Source organism: Phalaenopsis equestris, unplaced genomic scaffold (genome assembly GCF_001263595.1).
Source record: "Phalaenopsis equestris unplaced genomic scaffold, ASM126359v1 Scaffold000076, whole genome shotgun sequence".
NCBI classification, from domain to species: domain Eukaryota; kingdom Viridiplantae; phylum Streptophyta; class Magnoliopsida; order Asparagales; family Orchidaceae; genus Phalaenopsis; species Phalaenopsis equestris.
The window spans coordinates 330201-349084 of record NW_018164518.1 but is presented as its reverse complement, the minus strand read 5'-3'; positions in this window follow the sequence as shown (position 1 = coordinate 349084).

The following is an 18884-nucleotide window of genomic DNA, read 5'->3' as shown; positions in this document are numbered from 1 at the left end:
TATCCAAATGGTGCCAAATAATCAGTTTGGGATATCACGAACTGAAGATCGAAATTTACATCTTATCAATTTTCTAGAATTGTGCGCTAAATTTAAATACGATAGTGTATTGGATGATGCCATAAGACTTAGGTTATTTCCTTTCACATAGAGGGATAAAGCTAAGATGTGGTTGAATTTGTTAGCACCTGGTGCTACCAGAACTTGGGTGATTTAGCACAAAAATTCTTTGCTAAATATTTTCCATCATAAAAAACTGTGAAGCTTAGAAATAATATTACATCTTTCAATTTGAGGGGGAATCTATTTATGAAGCATGGGAAAGATTTAAAGAACTCTTAAGAAAGTGTCCACACCATGATATACCAGATTGATTAATAATTCAAACTTTTTATAATGGATTAGTTGGATCTCTTAGATCTATTATCGACGCCACTGCTGGTGGTTCATTGATGTCAAAATTATTTTATGACGCTTATGCTTTAATTGAAAGAAATGACTACCAATAATTTTCAATGGTCTTCTGAGATGGTGAATCCAAAGAAAGTAGCCAATATTCATGAATCTGATGCATTTACTTTGTTAGAAAATCAAGTTGTTGCAATTTCAAGGAAGTTAGACCAATTTGGAATGAATTTTTCTCAACTAATTTCCATGATTGAAGAGAATTCATTAGGCCAAATGGTAGATTCTCAAGTATCATTATAAACTTTGAATGATATAAATAACAAGCAGAATAACCCATATTCAAATTATTATAACCCAAGTTGGAAGAACCATCCCAACTTTAACTAGAATAATACTACGGGTGGTAATAATCAGCAATGGGGGAACAGTTAAGGAAACACATCGGGAAACTAGAACAACCAAGGGAATAATAATTATAGATTTATTTATCCTTCAGGTTTCAACAGTAATACACAATTTAAGGAGAAGAAGTTATCTATAGAAGAAGTGGTGTTACAAATGGAAAATCAGTTACAAAATCAAGGAGTTACAATTAGAAATATTGAGAATCAACTTCGACAAATCGTAAATTCATTAAGTAATAGATCCCAAGGAACACTTCCTAGTAATACTGAAACAAATCCGAAAGACCAGAATAAAGAGCAAGTAAAAGCCGTTCAACTTAGAAGCAGAGGAGATTTGGAAGGTAGGATTCAAAAAAAAACTGAAGTAGAGAGAGAAAAAGAAATTGAAGAATCAAAAGAGGACGCTCCAAAAGATTCTGAAAGACATATTTCTCTACTTAAAATTGATTTAGAAAAATCACCACCTCCATTTCCTGAGAGATTTCGTCAACAAAAGTTGGATAAACAATTTTCAAAATTTCTAGAGATTTTTAAGAAGCTTACAATTAATATTCCATTTGCTGAAGCAAATGAAGGCGGTGGTCAGCGGCTGGAGAGGCTTCGGCGGCCTTCGCCGGCGACGAGGGAGGTACGGTGAGGGTAGGCTGCGGCGTAGGGAGAAGGAACCGAACACTCTGGGCTCCTCTTTGTGTGACCGAGTGGGAGAGGCGCAGAGTGCGTAGCTTTTTTTTTGTTTTGTTTTGAGAGAAGGGTCCGGCGAACAAGAGAGGACCGGTGACGGCGACGGTGCCGGATCTCGCCGGCGAAGAGGAGAGAGTTCGTGTTCGCGCCACAACAGGTACGCTCCAAGAAGCTCGCTGCTTCTGAAAATAAAAACCATGTGTTTTATAAAAATAAGATAGGATAATAATAGGAGAGAGAGAGAGGTGCATATGCAAATTTTTTATATTTCCCTGCATAGAGGGGCATTGGACAATACTTAAATGTGATCTTCTTTTGAAAAGGATAGGATGAGATTATATATATATATATATAGTAACGTGCATAGCTTTTTTTATTCCCTTTATCATATTTTTTTTATTATTTTTTACTTGGTGTGATCTCATTAACAACATAGGGGAGAGGGGGATATGCGCGTGGGTCACGCAGCAGATAAAGGGAGACAAACATATTTTTTATTTTTTTATATTATAATAATAAAATTATTATTATATTATTATTTTCCTTTGCACTTTTTTGCCCAGACACGTCCTCGCGACGAATTGAGGGTCTCTCGTATGTAAAATTGACGTTCTGGACGCAACTGTGCAGTCCGTTTTGTCATTCGGGATTGTCTCGGATCACCTTTTTGACTATTTGGCTAAAAAAATAATAATTAACTTATTTTAAGCCCGCACGCAAAACTGCGGTGCAACGGGCATTCTCCCTAAATGGAATCGACGTTCCGGACTCACTCGCGTAGTCCGTTTCGTCGTTCGGGCTCATCTGGACAACTTCGCTGATGATCCGACCAATTCGAATCAAATTCGCGCACGACGCGATAACTAATATTTGTCTATCTAATCGAAGTCGTTTAATGTGTCAAATGTCGACTGACCTTCGCCTAAACCAAAGCCAAAGCTTAGCAAAGTGACCCTGGTTACGTGCCCCTCAACACGCACCAAAAAAGTCTCGCGTTACAGGGGTCAACACATGCATCAAGCAATGTTCCTCAGCGCTCGAGCGGACACCCTACGCATACGTATCGAAAATTGATGCCAACAATCTCACCCAAAAACCAACAATCAACAACCAGACTATAGTAGTCAACCAGCAAAACCAAGCCAACCTGCAAAGCCAAGCTAATTGAGCTAATTCTTACCAAGCTAGAGACCATTAAAGGCTAACTGGTAGTCCTGATTCAACACAATCGGAGGAACAAGTTTTGACTGACTAAGACCCACTAGTTTTAGCTGACTGAGTCATAAGGTAGCCCAGCAGTAGGCTTATATATGTAAAAATCCAAAATATATTGTAACACCCCCTTAAAAGTAGAGACAAATATGTAATTTCGTATATTTTACCCACTCCATTATAAATAGGGGAATCATTGTATGAGAAAGAGTTAATCATCAATTTAGATTATTGTTTATTATTATGCATTCCCCCCCTTCTCTCGCTTGTTTTGTGCTCTATTCTTTGAGTGTGATTCAGATTCAATTACATCTTATTTATAAGAACTATGGACATGAAAATACGTAGAGTACAATTATAAAAGCTCTAATTACAAAATAAAAATTTTCTATTTTTGCATTTAATACTCTTATCCTTATCACCACTATCACTTCCAAAAAGTAAGAGCTTTGATGAACTAAAATATATAAACCATAACCACGTCAGTATGAATCTCGAGGAGAACCAACAAATAAGGAGGCAAAGAAGTGCAACCAAGGAGGGTCTACTAGCGGAAAATCAAATGACCCACTTCAACAAATGCAACCCCCTTAACTGCAGCTAGAAGCTGACCTAATGTAGGTCATCTGAACTAAGGACTAAGGCTACACAAATTGAGCGTAGACATTAACCTCCCTCTCACCATAACCTGACTCAATGGAAGATTTCATTATCATCAACCATTCCATGCTCTCCCATGAGATCCCTCATCAGTGGTCGAGAACTGGCCATAACGTAATCTATGAAACAACCCATATAACTTTCTCTTCAAGGAGTGAGTTATTTATCAAATTACGATGACTCACCCTCTACCCAATAGCATAGTCTCATTCTATTGATAGAAGCTCCTCACCTAGGGATCAATAAGCTAGACTAAAATAGTCGATTGATAAAGCCAAACCGATAGAGTGGAGTCATGTCGACCAAAAGACCATCAAAGGCTGACCTGCAACCCAAATTCAACATAGTCAGATAAACAGGGCTTAATCGAATAAAGGCTCACTGATTTCAACCGATTGAGTCACAGAGTAGCCAAGTTATATGCCTGTTTATGTAAAAATATAAAATAACATGTAAAGCTTCCAGTAAAGTAGGGGAAAATATGCAATTTCATATATTTTACTCCCTCCTCTAGAAGAATCATTTTATGAGAGAGGTCTAATTAACAATTCAAATTATTATTCATTACTATGAATTCCCCACCCCTCTCCCTCCCGCCCTCTCTCTCCCTCCCTACTTTCTTACGCTCGATTCCTTGGATATGATTCATGGACAAATCTTGATTCAATAATCTCAAAACTTATTTTCTTTTTATTATGCTTTATATTCTTAAGAAAGCATTTTTAGACTTTAGAAATCTTTTCTCATTCTGAATATTTCTACCTCAAAATATTTTTAATTTAACCATTTATTATACAATATGGACATTACTACAACAATAACAAAAATACATTTTATCTCCATAATTATCTCTCATGCCCAAGTATAAGGCAGGATGATCAAAACCCCTATATTATATTATCATTGTAAGGACATGCTAATAAAATCAATTAATATCACTGTAATATCTTATCTAACTTAAGCCTATTTAGACATACTATATGAATCTTGCAATTATAAGATAATGATTTCAGCTTTAGAACACAAGCCATTATGGTGCCAACCAACATTAATGATAGGTTCTACCTATAAAAATTTTTTCGATGACCTTGATTTGGGTTGCAGACAAAAGGAACAACAAGACTCATGAAAACACAATTACATGAGGTTTTTGGATGTCTTCATTTTTTTTTTTTTCATAGCACACATTTTCTCCCTTGCAATGTTAACTAGCTCAATAATATCAAAAGCAATGGTCATAGAAAGCTCCTGATAGCAATTTGCCTTGTTAATTTAAGTCAAAATGAATAAATTACTAAACCTAATTTTCCTCATTTTCGGCCATCTTTACTTTTGTTAACATCTTATCCTCTCTCTCTCTCTCTTATTTATTATTTTTACTCGTCTCACCTAAAATATTACCTCTCTCTCTCTCTCTCCCTCTCTCTCTCTCTCCTATTTATTATTTTTACTCGTCTCACCTAAAATATTAACTATTTCGGGTCTGTTTGGGGCATTCGTAGTTGTTTGAAATAACATCTATGAAGCTGCTGAAGAAGTTATTATTTAAAAAAATTATGGTGATTACAACATTTTTTTTTTTTAAAAAGTCTGACTGTAACTTTCTAGCAGTCATCATAGGTAATTATATGATAGAAAAATATAACTTTTAACTGTAACTATTTGAAAACACATACAAAAATCAAATTTACCAAACAAAAAAAACTTGTCGTGCGGCACCCCTTTCTCTCCCACACGTGCGCGCCCTTCCTCCCGCTTTCAGCTTTTGCCCGAATCCATGTTCTTTCCTGCCTTCATCTGTGTCTGAATACTTAGCCCAGCTAGGGCTGTCAAAACGGCTCGTTGTTCACGAACAGCTCGTGTTCGGCTCGTTAAGAAGCTCGTGTTTGACTCCGTGTTCGGCTCATTTTGGCTCGAAATACTACTCATCAAGTTTATATATATATTAAGTAGTATTTTAAAAAAATCTAATTGACTACAAGGCTACAAAGATTTATAATCAATTAAAATATTGATAAAGAAAATATAATAAAATTAGATTCAAATGATGTTTTAATATAAATAATAATTTTTAAAACTTGCTCAAATCTTTATTGTCTTATGTCCTATGGCTAAATGATTAGAGTTGTTAAAAGTACTCTTTGTTCGTGAACAGCTCGTGTTCGGCTTGTTAAGCAAACGAGCCGAACACGAACACACTTTTTGAGCTCGAAATATAAACGAGTCGAACCAAGCTCGCTCGTGCTCGGCTCGTTTACACCCCTAAGCCCAGCCTGCCACCTTGGTCTACTGCAAATCTTATGGTGGCGAAAAAATATCAAATGAAATGGCGCCACATGTTGGATAGAGGGAGACCATAAATTTCTCGTACATTTCTCATCACAACACTCATGTAATAATTTTCTACAGATGGCACCTATTGTGCTCACCAGGAAATGGTGGACGATCAGCTGATCACCGGCGGCGGCAGAGACGACAGCGATAGCTTCAGTCTTCCCACTATTGAAGACTTCAAACCTTTGGACACCAAAGGTCAATGCCCCTGACCCTAGCACAATCTTCCACTCCGGAACCTTTTGATCCTTATTTTCTGCGTTCTTCTTCAGAGCAGGTAGAGATGGTTTGGTCTTTCGAGAGAACGCAGAAACACCGGAGCCATCTATGGAGGGTAAGACGCCAATAACTGCTTGGGTTAGTATCTATGGATTCTGTATTTCGGCGTTCTTTAACTAGTTCTCGTCTATGTTGGTTCTTTTTTAGGGCTTGTTTGCTCCATCCCTTCTCGGATATGTGGGCTTCTTGATACATTCCGTCTTCCATCAGACTTGGAATCCATGGGAACTGGTAAGGAATTGTAGGGATTTGTGAGAGAGTTGCTTATATATAAGCATGGAGATCATTGGGGTTTCTTCTCGAAACGGGCTCCACTTGGAAAGATTGCATTCTTAATTATGAGGGCAAGTTTATTGTAAGTTCATCTGAGCTCTTTCAGCTGATTAATTTGACAATTCAAGCAGCAAATTCATTTTTTTTTCTTCAGTCTTAACTAATGCACTGATAATTTTGCCCTAATATCTTTAGATTACTTGGAATAATGGTACATTTAAGCTAATGGCCTGTAAAAATTAGAAAGAAGAGGTTACTGAAGTAAGAAGAGAAACAAGCATGTGATTATATACTTTCAATTCAAATTTGTCCCCCTGACTTTCTGTATTTTGATTTTACCAAATTGATCCCAAATATACCGATAGGCGTTAAATTGAAATCAATTTTGTAGAGTTACTCAATTCAGATCAATTTTGTATCTCAATTTTTGTCAATATCTATCTGTGGGATTGTTTGAGATTAGTTTCAATTCTGTATCTCAAATTTTGTCTATATTTATACGTGTGATTGTTTTGGATTAATTTGATGGTATGCGAAACTGTTGGAAGTGTTAAAAATCAAACTATTAGATCTTAACTCATTTCTAATGAAAATGAGCATATAAATGCAATATTCATCACGAAAAACAAAGAATCAGGTAAGATTTCTATTAACATAAGGTTTCAATCAACTAATTGATAAAATGCTTTTGTGTAAGAGCAAATGCATGATGCAACAAATACTCAAATTAGTAAAAACACAACTGCGCTTACAGGATTAGATGTGTTGGCCCAAGAATTTTAAATTTCAAAATTTGTAATAAGAACTAGCTACTTCAAACATAACTCACTAAATAGGCAAACAAGCAAACAAAAAAAATGAATCAAAACTCTAAATATGTTGGTAATTTCAATACAGGATATATTAATGAGTGAAGCTAGTCAGTTTTAGAATTTTTACTTCCATATAAATATCAACAAAGTAACAAGCGCCTAAATATGACATGTAGATAAAATTATGACAAGACAATGATATATTTCAATATCCATACACTGCACTCCAATCGAAATAAAAAGCAGGGGCATAAATATCCGCCATGTAAATAGCTAAATTAATGACTAGTTTTAAGATTGCATATTGATGAACGGTGGTGGTTGACTTGATGGTTGCCATCCATGTATCAGTTAACATGTAGGCTTAATCAGATCTACTAAGTGTTTGTTAACATATAGGAGCATTTAAATACAAACCACCCAATTCATATGTATTTACATATCTAACACCTAAACATTTTATATTTATCTCACCCAAATCTTTCATATCATATAGAAATACCATTATTTTCACTTCTAGATGGTGAAATATACATTTTCATGCATAGATAAGGTGGCATATATGTAAAAATTGAATTTTAGGTTTTATATGTAAATACATAGGAGGTTACTTAAACAAGTATTAAAAAGGAGGGTGTTTGCAGTAAGTTGAGATTCTATTTGATCTATAGCTTAGCCAGGGTTAAATTTTCTAACCGCCTTAGCTTGGCCTAGCCAATGGATTTGATGGCTTGTCGTGATAGCTTGGGATATACTATTTAGACCGATGCAATACTTTGCACTATTATGCCTAATTTCTAGTTAAATTTTATAATAGTTGATGACTATCAAGATCTTGTCTAGTTTGACTTAACATGTAGGTCTTTTCCATCCATCTTAAAAATGTTCCATTAGGAGCTTGCTTAACTTTGATTTTCCTAGCAAAATATTGATAGATACACCAAAAGCTGTCTAATTATTTCAAGGATTGCTTCCTTGTAATGAATTGATCTTTAATCTCCTACAGCTATGAAATTCATGTCATTTTTAGTACCAGCTTCCTCAATAGCCCTTTTAGCAATTTAATCAGTTTAAAGATAAATAATTTCTTTTAAAAGTTAATTTTATGCGGTTAACTTTTAAGAACAGAGCAGGATAAATTTCATTTATAGAGAAAGAGTTATACATATATATTACAAGACTCATATAAAATGAACGACATAAATTAAAAAATACATCAAATAGAAAATACATAATATGGTAACAGAAGTAAATAAAGGCTAATAAATCAAATTACTAATGACTAATAATAACTGCAACTAATAAAGCTAATAATTCTAATCTCCCCCTCAAGTTGAATCATATAGATGTTCATCATGTTCAACTTGAAATTGTAGTTATCAAATAACAGCCGAGGAAGATTCCTTGTGAGGATATCAACTAGTTGACCACTGAATGAGACAAATGAAACACAAATCTTTCAAGAATCAAGCTTCTCTTGGATGAAATTTCGGACAATCTTTATATGTTTGGTGCGATCATGCTGGACCAGATTATGAGCAATGCTAATGATGACTTTATTATCACAGAATAGCTATAGAGGAGCCAAGACCAACATACGTAATTCGCGAAGCATGTTGCATAACCAAAGTGCCTCACAGATTCCCAAGGAAATCGAACAAAACTCGGCTTTTGCACCGCTTCGGGCAGCCACCGACTATTTTTTTTCAGGGTGACAAGGTTTTCCCACACGATTAAGGAATACCTCGAGGTAGATTGTCGATTATGGACAGATCCAAACTCAATCAGCATCAGTATAAACTACAATAGAGTGAGGGTTGTGGCGCGAGAATAACAAACCTGGGGCCAATGTGTTTTTTAAGCAGTTGAGGATCCGGTGAATAACTCTGAGATGATGCTCATAAGAGTCATGCATGAACTGACTTACCATACCCATTGCGTGGCAAATGTTGGGGTGCGTATAAGCGAGATAAATGAGTTTCCTCACAATGCACTGATTGTCTGTCTTGTTCACAGGAACAACATTTGAAATATTAGCAATGTTTCTTTAGGATCCATCGAAAAAACCACCAGTTTGTAGTAGAAGGTTGGTCTCTTTCAATCGGTTCATATTTGTGCTGGGAAAGACAAATACCCCAAGAGGACCTAGCAACTTATATGCCTAAGAAGTATCTGAGAGACTCCAAGTCCTTAATTTCAAGGGATGTGGTTTAAGAGATTCAAAAGCTAGTAGATCATTATATGTGAGCACAATATCGTCGACATAGACCATAAGGATGGCAATTTGGCCACTATAGGAATGTTGAAAGAAAAAATTATGATTTGGTTGGGCCTGAAAAAACTCATGGCCCACTACAACCTACGTGAACTTGTTGAACCATGCCCGAGGGGATTGCTTCAGCCTGTTGAGGGACTTCCGCAGTCGACACACTTGTTCCCAGGAAGAAGTAGAGTAAAAGTCCAGAGGTAGAGACATGTACACCTCCTCTGTGAGATTGCCCGTTAAGGAAAACATTTTTGATATCCAGTTGAAGTAAGGGCCAATCCAAATTCACAATTAGGGATAACAAGGCTCGAATGGTGTTCAGTTTAGCAATCGGGAGCAAATGTCTCCTCATAGTCAACTTCATAAGTTTGTGAGTAGCCTTTGGCTACCAACCGTGTTTTGTTGCGTTCAAAGGTTCCATCAGAGTTAAATTTGGTGTTGAAGATCCACCTGCAACCAACTGTTTTCTTTCTCTGAGGAAGGTCAACAACATCCTACGTATGATTTCGCCGAAAGGCATTCATCTCATCAATTACTGCAAACTTCAAGGAAGGGTCCACTAATATTGCCTCAATAGTGAATGGAAGACGATGATCCGTCAAGGTGAAAAATGCTTTGTAGGTTGACAAGAAGTTGTGGAATGAGACATATTTTATCATGGAATAAAGAGAGCAAGTCTGATTGCATACCTCAATGGTAGAACTCACCTCCTCATCCGGAGGAGTAATCTTCGTAAGGGTAATGTCGGGGATGTTGGCCGAGACGGATTCGAAGATCTGCAAGGAGGTAGCGGGCTCAAGAGTATGGTTATTGGGATAGGTCTCAACTTAGGCTTTGATGTGCTGGGTATAAACACAGCGAGTGAATGTAGGAAATGTAGATCTAGTAGATGATGGATCCAGTGGGACAGATGGTTCCTCTAGAATAATGGATGGAGGTGCAGGAGGCATATCCAGCGGAGCCGAAAAAAGAGCAATGTCCAAAAAATCTAGCTCCTCGCTTGAGACAATGTTGGGGAAGTAGGAAACACTTTCAAAGAATGAGACATCGATAGTCACATAGAGTTTATTTGTGATAGGATTGAGGCACTGATAGCCCTTTTGACTGGTAGAATATCCGAGAAAGATACACTTGATTAAACGAGGATTAAGTTTACTACGACTTGGGACAGTGTTCCGAGCAAATGTTATGCACCCAAATAATTTGGGGTCTAAAATGGAGAGCTGCTTGGTAGGAAGACACAACCTTAAGATTGCTAATGGGTCAGAAATTTATGAATTTTTGTGGGGACTCTATTGATAAGATATGTGGCAATAAGTACGACATCATTCCAAAATTGTTTCAGAACATTCAATTGAAACATAATGGAACAGGCAACTTCCAGAATGTGTCGATTTTCTTGCTCGATTATCCCATTTGTTGAGGAGTATCCATACAAGCTGTGATGGAGGATGTCCTTACTTACCAAAAAATCTCTTAATATGAAGTTAAAGAATTCATGACTGTTGAATTGATGTTTTGAATTGGGTCATAATGGAATTTTTTTTTTTAAAGTGGCAGCAGCTTCAGATTTGTCTTTTAAGATGTAGACCCATGTCATCGGAGTGTGATTATCAATCAAGGTAAAGAATCACCGTTTATTGGTGTAACTAGACATTCGAGAGGGTCTCTGCAAGTACTATGAATTAGTGAAAAGGAGCGGGAGTGTAAGAGTGGTGGATATGGTACTCGATGATTTTTAGCTAACTAGCAGATCTCACATTTGAAATTAGATAAATTTTTATTAGTAAATATTAAGGTATACATCTGTTTTAAATATTGAAAAGTGGGATAACCCAAACGACAGTGTAAAGGCATAATAGGGCATTCACTAGACCAAAAAGACTACAACTATAGGATGGAGTGACCTTATTAATATTGTTTTTCCCTTCGAAGAAGTAAAGCCCGGCTACCCGCTTAGTAGTTTTAATCATCCTTTCCGAACGACGATTCTGAAAGATGAACATCAGGAGAAAAATGAACAACACAATCAAGGTCATATGCCAACTTACCAACTAACGTGAGGTTTTACTTTAATGAAGGTACATGTAACACAAATTCTAGAGTCAGTTCGGTTGTTAGAACAATAGACCCTTTACCGGCAATGGAACTACAGGACCCGTCAGCAAGTTAAACAGTTTCTCTCATAGAGCACAGATAATATGTCGAGAAGGCTTGAGAACACCCGGTCATGTAGTTTCTAGCACCAAAACCAATAATCCACAAACTTGAGAACACCCGGTCATGTAGTTTCTAGCACCAAAATCAATAATCCATAAACTAGAAGAAGCAAAAACAGATAGTCATTGAGCTAGGTAGATATATCCTATTCATGCTTGGTTGCTTTATTCTGCCTAATACATCTGAGGGCGAGGTGCATCTACAATATCTATCATTGCTTGAATATTTACAGATGTTTGCCACCTCCTCATTGGGTGGGTCTGTACTGGGACACCTATATAGGAAGTTGTAAGCGTATCAATATTGTTGGATGTTTGCATCTCTTGCAAGTGTGGTCTTGAGAACGACTTCAAGTTGGAAGACCAACACTCCATGTACCATACCCACAAGAACTTGATTGTATTAGTCTGGGATCATGGTATGGTCTTCACACAGTTTACCTTTAAATTTATACCTTATGTGATTAAGTAACATGCAAATAAATATACCCAGATAGAATGAAGATCTTGTACGGCAGATGCCTGCAACAAATGTTAAGGTATAGAGAGATGAAATTAATGGCCTCTTGGAGAGTCGAATTCAAATTCATATATCAATTTTCATGTCAAAAAACATTTCTTTCTTTTTACTTGTTTGAAAAAAAAATTTGTATATTACAGGTTATATGGAACCATGTGGTCATCAAATTAGATTACATGTTGTTGATATATGTCTTTCTGGTGAGGAGATATGACTGACAAGAGTACCGCTGATTAGCTGGAAGCGGATTGAGTGACACCTTTCAGATTGAGTGCTTAGATAGTTTGGCATAGCACTGTGTGTTGATGTGCAACCCATGGACACAAGATTTTATCGAGTCAACGAGAAAAGTCTGATGTTGATTGGGTTGAGTACCATAAAGAATATAATGTTATGGGAGAATCAACGTTCACACATCATAGCTAATGATGATGGTGAGGAGGGAAGTCTGGCGTTGAGGTTCTACATGTAATGGTACAGATCATTGACATCTCTTTATATGTTAAAGATGCTTTCTAATCCTCTAGATACATACCATCCTAGAGCAACAGTAGAGTGAGCATATGTGAGTCTACAACTTTGTTCTATAGAAGTCCTATTTATGCTAATTTGCTTACATGACTTATACCTCGAATCACTTTAATTAATAAACACTAATATTTTTATGTAGCGGACTATTTCCATCAGGTTGAGGACATATTCAATCCTTTCTTTGATCGGGATGAGGACAGTGATATAAAACAAGCGGTCAAAAAATTTGAGATCATATGTAGATATTTGAGAAAAAATATGTACATCTGTGACACACGGTGTTCAGAAATGGTAGATCAGGTTATACAAGGTAATGTAGATCCCTGTGCTACTGTTGAGGATCCAGTCAATGGTCAAGGTGCTACTACACTTCCTGCCTCTGGAGCACAAGCTAATTTCAGTAACCCCACTATGGGTAGTTATCAGCAATGGCCCACTTTCGACCTTTACAGCAGTGGATGAGAAAGGGAATACTTTTAACAACAACTGCCAGTTATGACTCAATCGCCGAATATTGCACATACACCATTATGGATGACACCTAGAGCAATGACAGTGAGCCAATTTGCTCATTGTCAAATGCTTGGAACATCTTCTGTTGATGCGAGTTCAGAAAACAGTAAAATCACAGCGGAACACACAGATTTACATGGTTCAGCAAATAGCCTACGTCCACGGAGTTGCAGAGGATTTTATTACTTGAGGAATTTATATCAGTCGATCACCTCGACTTACAAGAGTAATCTCTCACACTCATTTCGTTGCTCTCTGTTCTTCTCTCTCTATACCGAGATACACCGAAGAAAACTTTACACCAAGATACACTAAAGAAGACAAACTTGCAAAAGAAATAAACTCAATTTCTCTTCTGCCACAAGTCACTAAGAGGAAGCTTAGGGAGAACAATTTTCTTTTTCTTCCTTCTTCCTTCACCGCAAGGAATTACTTCTTGCACCTTCCTTTCTCTATCCCGAGGAAACCGAAGAAAAACTCAAACCGTGACTTCTCTGTTTCTAGTAGAGTCATTCGAAGTATTTTATTGCGAACCGGATGGAGCGAAGAGATACTTCACTTCATAAAGAGAAAGACGGGATTGGTTAAGGAAACCGCACGTCGCGACCTCGCGACCTTTCGCAAACAAGAGCGGGAGTGTGTGCTTCGCGATCGGCACAGGGAGTGGGAGGCGGGATCGTGAATCGGGCTCCAGCATAAAATATCTCTCACTTGGAGATCGATACACCTCCTACAACGTCTCATTCCTCAAACTGATATCCTCCACTGGCGGTGTCGCCATTTTCTTAAAACATGAATCGTCAATGAATCCTCCAACTTGAATCCTCCACCTCTACAACTCAAAGTCTCTGTCTTCACTCCAGAAGATTAAATGAAGTTGTGCACAATTTCAATTTCTCAAGAGTAACACCCTCAGTCAACATATCAGCAGGCTTCACATAGCTTTGCACCTTCAAGCTATTTTCTGAGTCACTCTTGTCTCTTCTTACGACTCTCACTGCATGGGCAACATCTTGTCTTTGCTGAAAGCCATTTTCAACAAGTCTAGTCTTGCACCTCTTACTGACATCATGCTCAGTCTTCACCTGGTACACCCACTTGTTGTGCAATATATTCTTCTCTGATGGAAGTTCTGTCAGCTACCACTTGCTCGAACTTTCATCTTGCAAGATTTCTTCATAGCTCTGTGGTTCTTCAACATCTGTCTGTGGAACAATAGGAATGGGTGCCCCGGACCCACTTTCCTCTTCACTTCCATCACTGCCATGCACTGTGGCCTCTGGTAAATTTCCTATCACATTCAAAGCCCCTGAATCCAATATCAAGTCTTCAACAGAAGTATGAACTGTCAACAATAGTGCATCCTGTGATTCTTCAAATACCACATTTGCGTTATCATTCTCTATTTTCCTAGGATTCCTGTAGTTATTTTTATGTGGTCAGTCTTGCCACAATTCCAACAGGTTGTCTGCTTACTAAACTTTGATTTTGATCTCCCAATACTTGAGTTTCTATCATGTCATCTCCTTCTGAAATCAACATTCATTGTCGAACTCGAACCTGAGACCTCGCCAGAATCTTTTTTGTGAACTTCCTCAGCCAAAATCAAATCACGAATATCATTATATTTCAGTTTAGATCTACTTGCAAAATTGCTGACTGCTATCCTCATGGCTTCCCAACTATCTGGCAATGAAGCCAACAAGATCAGTGCACGATAATTGATTTATGATAGTATTGAAATCATTCAGGTGTTGAGCAACAGAAACATCTTCCGCCATCTTCAAATTGAATAACTTTTTCATCAAGTGAACCTTGTTATTCGTCGATGACTTTTCATACATACCTGATAAGGCTGTCATGAGATGTACAGTCGTCCTTTCTTGACGACGATGTGTTCAACGGACCTCGATAGGGTCAATCAAATAACTCCTAGAACTTGTCGATTCAACAAATATCATTCAGTCTCATCCATTCTTTCATGTCTTTTTCCCCAATAACGAAAGATGAAATTTCTTCTCATAAAAATAATCCTCTATCTGCATTCTCCAATAACCAAAATATGTGTCATCAAATTCCTCGATCTCTGAAGCTTTCACTTCATTTGCAGTCATCATTCTTCCTCAAATCCGAACAAAGCTCTGATACTAGTTGTTGTGGTATATATGTAAATCAAACAGGAGAACGATCAAAGAAGCGAAAAATAGAACGAGAAAAATTCACACCATAAATTAGTAACACAGAGGAACACACAGACTTACGTGGTTCGGCAAATTGTCTACGTCCATGGAGTTGCAGAGGATTTTACTACTTGGGAATTTACATCAGTCGATCACCTTGACTTACAGGAATAATCTCTCACTCTCACTTCGTTGCTCTCTGTTCTTCTCTCTCTGTTCTTCTCTATCGAAAAAAACATACATCGAAAAAAACTCTACACCGAGATACACCGAAGAGGACAAACTTACAAGTGAAATAAACATAATTTCTCTTCTGTCACAAGCCACCAAGAAGAAGTCTAGGGAGAACAATTTTCTTCTTCTTCCTTCTTCCTTCACCGCAAGAAACTACTTCTTGCATCTTAAACTACTTCTTGCCTCTTCCTTCCTCTATCCCAAGGAAACCTTCCTCTATCCCGAGGAAACAGAAGAACTCAAACCATGACTTCTCTGTTTCTAGGAGAGCCATTTGAACTCTTTTATTGCGAACCGGAGGGAGCGAAGAGATGTTTCGCTTCATAAAGAGGAAGGCGGACCGTAGGTCGCGTTCGCAACCTTTCGCGATCGAATCGGCATCGCGACCTTTCGCGAACAGGAGCGGGAGTGTGAGCTTCGCGATCGGCGCAGGGAGTGAGAGGCGGGATTGTGAACCGGGCTCCAGCATAACATCTTCCACGCCAATTACACAACATAAGTTTCAGCAGCCATATGGTGAAGTAGAATCAACTTATCAATTGCGTGATCATCCATTACATCCTCCGGTTCACTATACTCCGGGAACAGATGCATTGCCTAGGAAAAACTTAAAAAACATTAGCTAATTTATAGTTAATTCTTCCGTTTAATCAAGTTTTGAAGGCATTTTTTTTTGGGTCGAGTGAATGTAAAGCTTAACTAATAAGTTTTTGAGGCAACTTGAATATATTTCTACCATATTTGATTTCTTGGTGGAATGGTAGTGTGAGGTGTTTCCAATTTTATTTGTAATTGGAATGAACAAGCTTTTCATTAACATTGAATGCAATATCTTCATAGGTTGATTTACTCATATTATTGGTGGCACATTTGTTTAGTGAAAAGCTTTTTCCGTTGATTCACAGCACCTAATGCAAAATCTTGTATTAATGATTCACTGCACATAGGTTGATTCACTGAGTAAATCAAATGATAGAGGTCATTGTTGTCGATTGTTTGGAAAAGTCCCTGCAATTATTACATCCTGCATTTGTGTTGTTTTTATGGATCTTAAGCTAATACTTTACACGCTGGATTATGCAGCCGCATGTTTCCAGACATTCGAAGGTGTCTGTGCATCATTGCTTGCCTGTTTTGAGCACACGTAACTTATGGTGCCTTTGTGATGTCCTCACTTTTTCGGACCGTTATTAACTTATTATGTTTATATGGGGCGTTTATATACATACCCCCCAATTCATACGTATTTACTGTGTATTTTACATTTATACCACCCAAATCTTTCATATCACATCAAAAAACTAGGTTTTGACTTTTAAGAAGTGAAAATACACCTTTTCATGCATAGGTAAGGTAGCATATATGAAAAAAAAGTAGGGTTTAGGTCTTAAATCTTCTCATTTTTATCTGACAACGACTTTATTGATAGTTTGAAGGAATTTTTTACATTTAAGCTCTTCGCAGTTAGATTAATAAGAGTGATAGCTGTAAGCAAATTGTTATTAGTTTTCAGATTGTATGGAGAACAGTCTATAACTCATAGCAGCTTTCAATAACTCTATTTTCCCCACAACTAATTGTCAGGCATTGGCAGCCGTCCGTAGTTTATGGATTTTATTTTGACTTTAATGTAATAAATAGGGTGGAGAATTGAATGATGATCATGCAATCTATAATTATCTCCATTGTCATGTAGAGTTCATTAATAACAATTATGGAAAGAGATTCGTTGTAATGTAATGTAAGTACAGTAGTTGCCCTTATCTCATCCAATCAAGCTAAGATAGCCTCCTTAGAATTTATAGTGCAAAATATTTTCTTAACGTGCAGCAACAAATCCGTACTGCTAGAAACCCAAATTGTAATCCCAAATTATTGCTCCATTACTGTTAGAATCAATATCTATTCTAAGCATTTGCTTTTTCCTTGTGTTTCCTGTAACTGTATATATGATCTACTTTATATTTCTTCTATCATTCTGACAGGACGATGATATGGTGAGTTCAAGTAATTCGGCAACATCACAAAGATTAGCAGTTGAAAAGTTTACTGTTATTGCAAATTGTTGTGTGTTGTGTATACATCTTACAAACAAAGGAGTTTGGAAGAAAATTTTACAGTTGTCCAAGAAATTGTTCGGAGGACAATTGTAAATATTTTAGATGAATGGACGAAGCTATTGACTAAATAGTTGAAGAGAACATTACAAACGTTTGAACAAGTGATGTCTTGATCAACAAAATTTTGAAGATGTTAAAGTCCTTATCAAAATATTGATTTTAGTCAATATTGTAGTCATAGCTGTTATTATCATGGGACAATGTTGTTACAATTAAAAAAATAGAATTATGAAAATTTCAACTATTTTCATGTATTAGTTTATGTGAATTGAAGTATGTACTTATGTGACTCTTAATTGTTTGGTTTGAAAGAAATGCATTTGAACCTTTGTTTAATTAATGGAAGAGCATTTACTATGTATTGGATCTACTTGTATGTGTCTAAATTTCTCATGATGAGTTTCCTATCTTTATTTTATGTGGTTGAGAATGTGTATCTTCGTGTCTTCGGTTCTTGAATATGACAAATTACTTCTAGTTGGATTTACTTTAAAATCATTGTTGAATATAATAAATTAGTTATTGTCCAATTATTAATTTGCCAAAAATTTTGGACAATAGAAATTGTTGTGATCTCTTCATCGAGATTCACCTAGAGAATTCTTTAATCTTTCTGATGATAGTAAGAACATAAAAATTGGACAATATTTGAGTGATATGTGATGATTTTATCATTGCGGGGTGGTTCTGATTCTTTTATTACCACGAATGATGAATGTTTGCAATTGCTGTGATTTCTTCGTTCAGATTCCTTGGGAGCAGTCAACATGAAAGTTATAGAGAATTCTTTCATCTTTTCAACTATATCAAGAACGTCAAGATCGGAATTGAATTGAGCGATATGCAGTGATTTTATCCTTGCAAGGTGGTTCCCATTCCTATACCACTACAAATGATGAAGGTTTGTAATTGTTGTGATTTCTACGTCGAGATTCACCGGGAGCAGTTAACATGACAGTTGCAAAGAATTCTTTCACCTTTCTGAGAATATCAATAAATTGAGCGATATGCGATAATTTTATCCTTGCGGGTGGTTCACCTTCCTATACCACCATAAATGATGAATGTTTGCAATTTTTGCGAGTTGTATGTCGAGATTCATCAGGTGCAGTAAGCATGAAAGTTGTAGAGAATTCTTTCATTTTTTCGATGATATCAAGAACATCAATAAACAGACAATAATTAAGCAATGTCCAATCATTTTATTGTAACAACTAAATTTATTATATATATATATA